This window comes from Triticum urartu, chromosome 3A (assembly GCF_056163025.1).
Source record: "Triticum urartu cultivar PI428250 chromosome 3A, HENAU_Tu73, whole genome shotgun sequence".
In the NCBI taxonomy this organism is placed as follows: domain Eukaryota; kingdom Viridiplantae; phylum Streptophyta; class Magnoliopsida; order Poales; family Poaceae; genus Triticum; species Triticum urartu.
The window spans coordinates 673394619-673407053 of NC_141875.1; the positions used below are offsets into that span (position 1 = coordinate 673394619).

Here is a 12435-nt window from a genome sequence, read left to right on the forward strand (position 1 = left end):
GCTCTGTTTGGTGTTCGGAAAGAAAAGCCGAATAGAGGATCTATGAAATTTCGCAGGAGTCTAATAAAGAAGTCAATATGCGTATGCAGGCTTCGCTGCTAGCCACCGCCACACTGACTGCGGAGGTGGATACCCTAAAGCAGGGACTCGAGCGGTCCGAGCAAGAGCTCGGCTGTGCCAAGCAGCAGCTCGAGGAGAAAGAAGGTAAGAAATACCTTATAAAAAGGTGCCTATAGAGAGGCGTGATTGCAAAAAATAACAGGATTGTGCTGCTTATTGTAGGGGCCACGACTGAGGTGGCGACCCTCAAGCAGGCGCTGTCCGAGGCCGAAAAGAAAACGGCCGCGGAGCGCACCGAGCGAGAGAAACTTGGGTCTCAGGTCGGCGAGGTGCACCAAGAGCTTCAGGCTCTCATGAAGAAACATGAGAGTTTGGAGCTTGAGTCAAAGACCCAAGCGTCCGAGCTCGCGACGGCCCTTGAGACTGCCAAGTCTGCCAAGGCCGAAGCCCATAAGGCTCTCCGAGAGTTGGAGGATATGAAGAAGATAACAGCGGGTAAGGCATTCTTTATGCAAAGCAGAAATATAAAAGTAAACTACTTGTTACTTACCCGAATCCGGAGTTCTCCAGGGGCCTTCACAGATCTTCCCCGCAGCGTGTCCGATGCCGCCGCATTCTACCGAGCTGAAGAGGGCAGCTCGACGGAGAAGTTATTCTGGTCTCAGTATGCTGAGGCCGGACACCCTGTGCCCTTGAGCGACTAGTTGAAACAGCTAGTCGAACTCCACAAGGCGGCCGAACAGGCCATGAAGGGCTTCATAGTTTGGCTGTGGCCCGGAGAGGCCTTGCCTGGGAGCTACTTCGGGCTGGTGCGGCGGCTGGTGGAGGCCTGTCCAAGGCTCGAGGTCATCAAGCGCTCCGCCTGCATCGAAGGTGCCCGTAGGGCCCTTGCCCGTGTAAAGGTGCACTGGGGTAAGCTGGACGGTGAGAAGATTTTGACGGACGGGCCGCCGCCGGGGAAGGAGCATCGCAAGCCGGAGAACTACTATAAGGAAGTTCTTGCACGTGCCCGCCTTATGGCAGATGAGTGCACCAAGGATGTAATTTTTGAATGAATTCGCTCGTGTTTGTCCTGTGCGCTGAAAACTTGTTCATATGCGCTAAGCAATGCTTATTGAATTTAAAATATTATTTTCTGTGCGGCCGTTTATCAAAAATTGAGAGATGGCCAGTCGTCGGCTTCTGCCCCCATGCCACTAGTGCTGGGGTGTTCGGTGATAATCCTGGGCGCTCTTTTTCCCATGGTTGGGTCCTTCGAGGGAGGCGCTCAGCACGACGAACCAGGCAGTCGGACTATAATGCTTGAACACTCTCACTTAGCCATAGAACTTTATAATTTTAAATTTCGGCAAAGCCCCTAGTTCGGAGGACCGAGTTCGGGGCACTATCCACGCCTTGGCTGGGGTTATCCAGCTCCTCGCTCGAAGCGGCATAAGCCTTTAGGAACTCGAAAAACCTCTCAAACAGCGACCGGTCTCTCGCCTCATCATGACAGTCAGTTTTAGCTTTCTCCACTGAGGTGCTTAACCCAGCTCAACCGGGGCACAATCGCAGTGGTTCTCCTAGTGCTACCTTAGCCGATATAGCGGAACGTAAGGCACCAAAACATAGGAGCCGGGCAAACCCAACTATTGACCCAAATCATGATTTGGAGCCGATGCATATAGTGCTATAAGTTCGGAGTGCCGCACTTGTGAAAGTGTACGGACTTCTCACGTCATATTAATGGGTACTAAAGCCCCTGGCGTTTTTTGCCGTACCACAGTGTACGGGTGCAACATGTCATAAACATATATATGAAAAGATGATAATGCAAAAAATAGGCAGAAAGCTATGCATTGTTTATAAAGAGGCTATTTATCAAAGCCGAACGATACAAGTGGTGCGATAAGCAAAAAGATATTGGACTATTTAGTATGTCCTGACCAGGGGCAGGCCGCGGAGTTGTATTCAAAACAGGTATACCGCTCGTAACAGAGACCACCTGGGAGTTCCATAATGCGGCATGGCTTGTCTGCCTCCTGGATCTTGCGTCGTTTGTGCGGCAGTCGAATTGCCGAACAGGTCGTCCGAAGTATGGAGTCCTGAAAGTAAGAAAAAGTTGAAAAAAGAATCCGGCAGCCCCTAGTACGTTTTAAGCCGTATTTTGGGCATGCCGTTATTGTGCCCCTTCCCCTGTGCCCATGGTATTTCAAGGGCGTAGTTATGTACGCGGGGTACTAGTTTCGCTAGGTTGCGAAGGCTGGGGTTGGGGCCGCATTGCTACGCTTGCTCGGAGTGTGCCAGGCGGTCTTGCTGTAGGTTACTCCGGGCGCGCTTGGCAGTGTCTGGCTTTTTAATGGCCGGACTGGAGAATTGCCGAAGAAGGCTACTTTGTACCTCCGCTGCGAGAGCCGCCGTATGCTCCTCCGTACGGAGGGAGCGTTCAGTGTTTCCGTTGACCGTGATTACTCCTCGATGGCCTGGCATCTTGAGTTTGAGATATGCGTAGTGCGGCACCGCGTTGAATTTTGCGAATGCGGTTCGTCCGAGCAGGGCGTGATAGCCACTGCGAAACGGGACTATATCGAAGATTAGCTCTTCGCTTCGGGAATTATCCGGGGATCCGAAGACCACGTCAAGTGTTACTGAGCCTGTACAGTTGGCTTCTACACCTGGTATGACGCCTTTAAAGGTCGTTCTTGTGGGTTTGATCCTTGAGGGGTCTATGCCCATTTTCCGCACTGTGTCCTGATAAAGCAGGTTCAGGCTACTGCCGCCGTCCATGAGGACTCTTGTGAGGTGAAATCCGTCGATGATTGGGTCAAGAACCAATGCGGCGAAGCCGCCATGATGGATGCTAGTGGGATGGTCCCTCCGATCAAAAGTGATCGGGCAGGAGGACCATGGGTTGAACTTTGGGGCGACTGGCTCCATTGCGTATACGTCCCGTAGCGCACGCTCCCGCTCCCGCTTGGGAATGTGGGTTGTGTATATCATGTTCACCATCCGCACTTGTGGGGGAAAGCCCTTCTGTCCATTGTTGTTCGGCGGCTTGGGCTCCTCGTCGTCGCTGTGCAACCCCTTGTTGTTTTCGGCTCTTAACTTGCCTGCCTGCTTGAACACCCAACAATCCCTGTTAGTGTGATTGGTTGGCTTTTCGGGGGTGCCATGTATCTGGCACAAGCGATCGAGTATTCGGTCCAAACTGGACGGGCCCTGAGTATTCTTTTTGAATGGCTTTTTCCACTGACCAGATTTATAGCCTCTGAATCCGGCATTGACTGCCGTGTCTTCATTGCTGTCGTTGTTAACGTGGCGTTTTTGTTTGTTCCGACGTGTCCTGCCGCTTTTGTCCTTGGTGTCCGAATTACCAGGGTTCTTTGATAAGTTGTTACTGCGAGCTAGCCAGCTGTCTTCACCCGTGCAAAAGCGGGTCATGAGTGTTGTGAGGGCTGCCATGGATTTTGGCTTTTCCTGTCCCAGGTGCCGGGCAAGCCACTCGTCGCGGATGTTATGCTTGAAGGCTGCTAGGGCCTCTGCATCCGGACAGTCGACTATCTGGTTTTTCTTTGTTAGGAACCGTGTCCAGAATTGTCTGGCCGATTCCTCTGGCTGCTGAATTTTGTGGCTTAAGTCGTCGGCATCCGGTGGTCGCACGTAAGTGCCCTGGAAGTTGTCGAGGAATGCGGCTTCCAGGTCCTCCCAAGAACCGATTGATTCTGCTGGCAAGCTGTTAAGCCAATGCCGGGCCGGTCCTTTAAGTTTGACTGGGAGGTATTTGATGGCGTGTAGATCATCGCCGCGTGCCATGTGGATGTGAAGGAGATAATCCTCGATCCATACCGCCGGATCTGTTGTGCCATCGTATGATTCGATGTTTACGGGTTTGAAACCCTCTAGGATTTTATGCTCCATTACTTCATTTGTGAAGCATAGCGGGTGTGCGGCGCCTCTGTACTGGGCTATATCACGACGTAGCTCGGAAGAGCTATGTCTGTTGTGTTCGGCCCGGCCGGATTTGTTGTATCCGGAGTAAGGATCATCGTCACGTGCCGTAGGGCGCCTGCGCGATCCGTAGATCGATCTTGTTTGTCTTGCCTTGTCCTCCAGTACGTCTCGTAGGTCTGGCGCATTTTCCCGTGCCTTAGTTGAGTGGCGTCGGGGCATGGCTTGGGTGGAGGGTCGAGAGACCTCTCTGTCGCGGCCGCGAGGTGGCCGGTCTGCCATGTCATGCGCTGGTGATGTAGGTGCTTCCTCCTCTGATCGGGGTAGCGGCCTGCGCTTTGGGTAACTCTTGGAGGGGCGTTCGAGTTCATACTCTTCGGCCGCAAGGACTTTAGTCCATCTGTCAGCTAGCAAATCTTGGGCAGCTCTAAGCTGCTGCTGCTTTTTCTTGAGGCTGCTTGCCGTGGCTAATAGCCTGCGTCTAAACCGCTCTTGTTCGGCGGGGTTTGATGGTATGACGAATTCATCATCATCGAGGCTTGCCTCGTCTTCGGAGGGAGGCATATAGTTATCATCCTCAACCTCTTGGTCTGCTGCTCTCTCATGAGGGCTGGCTTCTCCATCTTCCTGTGCCGAATCTTGCTGAGGTGGGTGTTCTTCGGCGCTGTCCGGGGTAGTATTATCTCCCGTGCCGGAATCACCGTTTTTTCTTTGGCGGGATTTAGAGCGGCGCCGCTGACGCCGGCGCTTTGGCTGTTTCTTGGGGGTGTCCTCCCCCACTGTTCCATCGCCATCTCCATATTTTGGAGTATCCACCATATATATGTCATATGACGAGGTGGCCTTCCAGCGCCCTATAGGTGCTGGTTCCTATTCGTCTCCTACATCGTCGTCCATACCGTCGATGTCTTCGGAGCCGAAGTCAAGCATGTCGGTTAAATCGTTGATAGTGGCTACAAAGTGGGTGGTGGGTGGGCTTTGAATTTCTTCGTCGTCCGTATCCCATCCTCGCTGACTGTAATCCGGCCAGGGCTCTCCTGATAAAGAGAGAGACTTAAGAGAATTCAGGATGACTCCAAAAGGCGAGTGCTGAAAGATGTCTGCGGCGGTGAACTCCATTATCGGCGCCCAATCGGATTCGGTTGGCAGGGGCGCGGGGGGTTCGGAGTCCGGGGAGGAGTCCGGATCCTCGGAGTCACAGATCATGCAGAGTGCGGGGCTAGCGTTCGGCTCGATCACCTTTAAGATCACAGCCCCCGAGGTGGCGTCCAACCACTCGTCCTACATTGGCGCAATAGGCTCCGAGTTAGAGGTCGGGACCGATGCGTGTGCGGCCTCCAGGACACTACCCGGAGGCAGAGCTAGATCATGCCCCTCGGGATAGTGCGGCGCGCTTGGCCGTGGCTCGAACCCATCGAAGATCAAGTCTCCGCGGATGTCATCCGTGTAGTTTAAGCTTCCAAACCTGACTTGATGGCCAGGGGCGTAGCTCTCGATCTGCTCCAAGTGGCCAAGAGAATTGGCCCGCAGAGCGAAGCCGCCGAAGACGAAGATCTGTCCGGGGAGAAAAGTATCGCCCTGGACCGCATCATTGTTGATGATCAAAGGAGCCATCGGACCTAATGGCGACGACACAGAGGAACTCTCAATGAAAGCACCAATGTCGGTGTCAAAACCGGCGGATCTCGGGTAGGGGGTCCCGAACTGTGCGTCTAGGCCAGATGGTAACAGGAGGCAGGGAACACGACGTTTTACCTAGGTTCGGGCCCTCTTGATGGAGGTAAAACCCTACGTCCTGCTTGATTAATATTGATGATATGGGTAGTACAAGAGTAGATCTACCACGAGATCAAGGAGGCTAAACCCTAGAAGCTAGCCTATGGTATGATTGTTGTCTATGGAGTTGATGAAGTTGTCCTACGGACTAAAACCCTCCGGTTTATATAGACACCGGATAGGGTTAGGGTTACATAGAGTCGGTTACAATGGTAGGAGATCTTGAATATCCGCATCGCCAAGCTTGCCTTCCACGCCAAGGAAAGTCCCATCCGGACACGGGACGAAGTCTTCAATATTGTATCTTCATAATCCAGGAGTCCAGCTGAAGGTATAGCCCGGCTACCCGAACACCCCCTAATCCAGGACTCCCTCACCTAGCCCGTGACTCTATGTATGTATAACCTTCCTCCTTGGATGTGCATGAAGCGGAAGTTCATTATGATGCTAGTTCTCATCCAAGGCCCTAAGCAACCCTGCAACGACATTGATGTGTACCTAAGGCCATTAGTTGAAGAACTTTTACAGCTGTGGAATGGAAATGGTGTACTTGTGTGGGATGAGCACAAACAGGAGGAATTTAACCTGCACGCATTGCTGTTTGTAACCATCAATGATTGGCCCGCTCTCAGTAACCTTTCAGGATAGACAAACAAGGGATACCACGCATGCATGCACTGTTTAGCTGACACCGAAAGTATATACCTGGACAAATGCAAGAAGAATGTGTACCTGGGCCATCGTCGATTTCTTCCGACCAAACATCAATGTCGAAAGAAAGGCAAGCATTTCAAACGCGAGGCAGATCACCGGAAGAAGCCCGCCATGCGTACCGGTGATCACGTACTTTCCATGGTCAATGATTTACACGTAATCTTTGGAAAGGGTCCCGGCGGACTATCTGTTTCGAATGACGCTGAGGGATGCGCACCCATGTGGAAGAAGAAATCTATATTTTGGGACCTACTCTACTGGAAAGACCTAGAAGTCCTCTCTTCAATCGACGTGATGCACGTAACGAAGAACCTTTGCGTGAACCTGCTAGGCTTCTTGGGCGTGTATGGGAAGACAAAAGATACACCGGAGGCACGGGAGGACCTGCAACATTTGCACGAAAAAGACGGCATGCCTCCAAAGCAGTATGAAGGTCCTGCCAGCTATGCTCTTACCAAAGAAGAGAAGAAAATCATCTTTGAATGCCTACTTAGTATGAAGGTCCCGACTGGCTTCTCGTCGAATATAAAGGGAATAATAAATATGCCAGAGAAAAATTTCCAGAACCTAAAGTCTTATGACTGCCACGTGATTATGACGCAACTGCTTCCGGTTGCATTGAGGGGTCTTCTACTGGAAAACCTCCGTTTAGCCATTCTGAAGCTATGTGCATTCCTCACTGCAATCTCTCAAAAGGTGATCGATCCAGAAATCATACCAAGGCTAATTAAGGAGTGATGTGGCATAATGTCTTGTCAGTTTTGAGCTGGTGTTCCCACCATCCTTCTTCAATATCATGACGCACGTCCTAGTTCATCTAGTCGACGAGATTGTCATTCTGGGCCCTGTATTTCTACACAATATGTTCCCGTTTGAGAGGTTCATGAGAGTCCTAAAGAAATATGTCCGTAACCGCGCTAGGCCAGAAGGAAGCATCTCTATGGGCCATCAAATAGAGGATGTCATTCGATTTTGTGTTGACTTCATTCCTGGCCTTAATAAGATTGGTTTCCCTAAATCGCAGTATGAAGGGAGACTGACTGGAAAAGGCACGCTTGGAGGGGACTCAATAATATGCAGGGACGGGCATTCTTGGTCTGAAGCACACTACACAGTTCTATAGAACTCTACCTTGGTGACCCCGTATGTCGATGAACACAAGAACAGTCTGCGCTCCAAACACCCGGAGCAGTGTGACGACTGGATTACATGTGAACACATCAGGACTTTCGGTAGTTGGTTGGAAACACGTCTCAGAGGTGACAACACTGTCTGCGATGAGCTGTACTCGTTGTCCAGGGGACCATCTTCGACTGTATTGACTTACAAAGGATACGAGATAAATGGGAATACATTTTACACGATCGCCCAAGATGAAAAGAGCACCAACCAAAACAGCGGTGTCCGCTTTGATGCAGTAACCAATAGGGGAAAGGACACATATTATGGTTACATAGTGGACATATGGGAACTTGACTATGGACATGATTTTAAGATCCCTTTGTTTAAGTGCAAATGGGTCAATCTATCAGGAGGCGGGGTACAGGTAGACCCTCAGTACGGAATGACAACAGTGGATCTGAACAATCTTGGGTACACAGACGAACCGTTCGTCCTAGCCAATGATGTGGCGCAGGTTTTCTATGTGAAGGACATGTCTACCAAACCGAGAAAAAGAAAAGATAAGGAAGCGAATACATCATACAATGAGCCAAAGCGCCACATAGTTCTTTCAGGAAAAAGAGACATCGCGGGAGTGGAGGGCAAGACAGACATGTCCGAAGATTATGAAAAGTTTCATGAAATTCCTCCCTTCAAAGTCAAGGCTGACCCAAGCACCCTGTTAAACGATGAAGATTATCGATGGTTACGGCGCAATAAGCAAAGGACAGAAGCGAAGAAAAAGTGAAGACTTTCTCTCCACGACTATTATGATGATGCCTTTGATCTAGAATATCCATGTAACAGACGAGTTTCCATATGAAACCCTGATACTTCGAAAGAGATTGTCCGTTTTGTATACGAAGTGCATCCAGTTTTTGCCGTAACCCTCTCAACTTATTAGCACATGCTATTTGGGTGAAATGATGATACCATGCCAACTTTCAACCTTTTCAGAGTTCATCTGTAGTGCTTTTCAATTTCAGGGTCATTTAGCTCAAAAAATCAGTAAATGCATGAAAAATAACAAATGACGTCAGAAAGGGTTGAAAATTGATGATATGGCTTTGAATGTGCATTTTGAACACACAAAGAGTCTGGTGTTCAAATAAGTTCAAAAAAATGAAAATTGATGTAGTGCTTTTCAATTTCATGGTCATTTAGCTCAAAGAATGAACTAATATAAAAAAGAATGAACTAGAAAACTTTTAAGAAACTCTAATAGAAAAAATAATAAACTAAAATTTATGCAACTAAAATTATCAAAGTATTTTCTTTTTAAAACATTAAAAGCAAAAAGAATTTTCATAAAGAACTATTTTTGTTAGAAACTTTAATAGCAAAAAGAATTATCATAAAGATTTCTTTTGTTAGAAACTAAAATAACAAAAGCTGTTTTTGAATATAATGATAAAACACAGTAATATTAAATAGCAGGAAAAGTAATCACTCCAAAATCTATTTTTATAGTAAAGTTAATCACAAACTAGTGATTCACACAAATTTCAAATAATTCAAATTTAAACAATTCAAATTGGAAAATTAATGGCACTAATAGAAAGTTTATAATTTTTATTACCTAAAACCAAAAAGGACAACTGAAAAACTAGTAAGTATTTTGCTGTAAGTAGAAACAAAATAAAATAAATAAAACAAAAAAGAAAAAAAAACTAGAAAAAAAATTAAAAAAAGTGCCACCTACTGGGCCACCACGGTGTGCATATGACTAGAAACCCGCTTGTGGGGCCAGGATGCAGGCCCGTAGTAGGCCCAGTAGGCCCACAGGCACAAAGAGTGGATTTAGGCCCGTAAGCCTGCAGTAGAGAGGAGCTCGAAGTGGTCGACTCGGCAAGGCTTATAAACCACTCCGAGCCCCTCTCGTCTAGCGAGGTGGGACTAAACATCGCAACGCACCGCGCCAGTTCCAGCACACTGAAGGAAATATGCCCTAGAGGCAATAATAAAGTTATTATTTATTTCCTTATATCATGATAAATGTTTATTATTGATGCTAGAATTGTATTAACCGGAAACATAATACATGTGTGAATACATAGACAAACAGAGTGTCACTAGTATGCCTCTACTTGACTAGCTCGTTAATCGAAGATGGTTATGTTTCCTAACCATAGACATGAGTTGTCATTTGATTAACGGTATCACATCATTAGGAGAATGATGTGATTGACTTGACCCATTCCGTTAGCTTAGCACCCGATCGTTTAGTATGTTGCTATTGCTTTCTTCATGACTTATACATGTTCCTATGACTATGAGATTATGCAACTCTTGTTTACCGGAGGAACACTTTGTGTGCTACCAAACGTCACAACGTAACTGGGTGATTATAAAGGTGCTCTACAGGTGTCTCTGAAGGTATTTGTTGGGTTGGCGTATTTTGAGATTAGGATTTGTCACTCCGATTGTTGGAGAGGTATCTCTGGGCCCTCTCGGTAATGCACATCACTTAAGCCTTGCAAGCATTGCAACTAATAAGTTAGTTGCGGGATGATGTATTTCGGAACGAGTAAAGAGACTTGCCAGTAACGAGATTGAACTAGGTATTGAGATACCGACGATCGAATCTCGGGCAAGTAACATACCGATGACAAAGGGAACAACGTATGTTGTTATGCGGCCTGACCGATAAAGATCTTTGTATAATATGTGGGAGGCAATATGAGCATCCAGGTTCCGCTATTGGTTATTGACCAGAGATGTGTCTCGTTCATGTCTACATAATTCTCGAACCCGTAGGGTCCGCACGCTTAACGTTTCGATGACAGTTATATTATGAGTTTATATGTTTTGATGTACCGACGGTTGTTCGGAGTCCCGGATGTGATCACAGACATGACGAGGCGTCTTGAAATGGTCGAGACATGAATATTGATATATTGGAAGCCTATGTTTGGATATCGGAAGTGTTCTGGGTGAAATCGGGAGGTTACCGGAACCCCCCGGGAGGTAAATGGGCCTTAGTGGGCCTTTACGGAGAAGAGGAGAGGCGGCTAGGGCTGGGCCGTGCGCCCCTCCCCCTAGTCCGAATAGGACAAGGAGAGGGGGGCGCCCCCCTTCCTTCTCTCCCTCCTCTTTCCCCCTCCCGAATCCTATTCCAACTAGGAACGGGGGGGGGGGGGAGTCCTACTCCCGGTGGGAGTAGGACTCCTCCTGGCGTGCCCTCTCCCTGGCCGACCGTACCCCCCTTGCTCCTTTATATACGGGGGCAGGGGGCACCCCAAAGAGACAACAATTGATCTGTTTGATCTTTTAGCCGTGTGCGGTGCCCCCCTCCACCATAGTCCACCTCGATAATACTGTAGCGGTGCTTAGGCGAAGCCTTGCGTCAGTAGAACATCAACATCGTCACCACGCCGTCGTGCTGACGAAACTCTCCCTCAACACTCGACTGGATCGGAGTTCGAGGGACGTCATCGGGCTGAACGTGTGTTGAACTCGGAGGTGCTGTGCGTTCGGTACTTGATCGATCGGATCGTGAAGATGTATGACTACATCAACCGCGTTGTGCTAACGCTTCCGCTTTCGGTCTACGAGGGTACGTGGACACACTCTCCCCTCTCGTTGCTATGCATCACCATGATCTTGCGTGTGCGTAGGAATTTTCTTGAAATTACTACGTTCCCCAACAGTGGCATCCGAGCCTGGTTTTATGCGTAGATGTCATATGCACGAGTAGAACACAAGTGAGTTGTGGGCGATATAAGTCATACTGCTTACCAGCATGTCATGCTTTGGTTTGGCGGTATTGTTGGATGAAGCGTCCCGGACCGACATTACGCGTACGCTTACGCGAGACTGGTTCTACCGACGTGCTTTGCACACAGGTGGCTGGCGGGTGTCAGTTTCTCCAACTTTAGTTGAACCAAGTGTGGCTACGCCCGGTCCTTGCAAAGGTTAAAACAGCACCAACTTGACAAACTATCTTTGTTGTTTTGATGCGCAGGTAAGAACGGTTCTTGCTAAGCCCGTAGCAGCCACGTAAAATTTGCAACAACAAAGTAGAGGACGTCTAACTTGTTTTTGCAGGGCATGTTGTGATGTGACATGGTCAAGACATGATGCTAAATTTTATTGTATGAGATGATCATGTTTTGTAACCAAGTTATCAGCAACTGGCAGGAGCCATATAGTTGTCGCTTTATTTAATGCAATGCAATCGCCCTGTAATGCTTCACTTTATCACTAATTGATAGCGATAGTCGTAGAAGCATAAGATTGGCGAGACGACAACGATGCTACAATGGAGATCAAGGTGTCACGCCGGTGACGATGGTGATCATGACGGTGCTTCGGAGATGGAGATCACAAGCACAAGATGATGATGGCTGAGGGAATCCTGGATTAGGGGGTGTCCGGATAGCCGGACTATAACCTTTGGCCGGACTGTTCGACTATGAAGATACAAGATTGAAGACTTCATCCCGTGTCCGGATGGGACTTTCCTTGGCGTGGAAGGCAAGCTTGGCAATACGGATATGTAGATCTCCTCCCATTGTAACTGACTTTGTGTAACCCTAGCCCTCTTCGGTGTCTATATAAACTGGAGGGTTTTAGTCCGTATAGGACAACATACAATCATACCATAGGCTAGCTTCTAGGGTTTAGCCTCTCTGATATCGTGGTAGATCTACTCTTGTACTACCCATATCATCAATATTAATCAAGCAGGAGTAGGGTTTTACCTCCATCGAGAGGGCCCGAACCTGGGTAAAAACATCGTGTCCCTTGTCTCCTATTACCATCCGCCTAGACGCACAGTTCGGGACCCCCTACCCG

At 48.5% G+C, this 12435-nt stretch overlaps 1 pseudogene; it reads left to right on the forward strand.

Annotated features, from left to right (window-relative positions):
- The first annotated feature begins 7273 nt into the window (after positions 1-7273).
- Positions 7274-8386, forward strand: LOC147981382 (uncharacterized; annotated as a pseudogene).
- The last annotated feature ends 4049 nt before the right edge of the window (positions 8387-12435 follow it).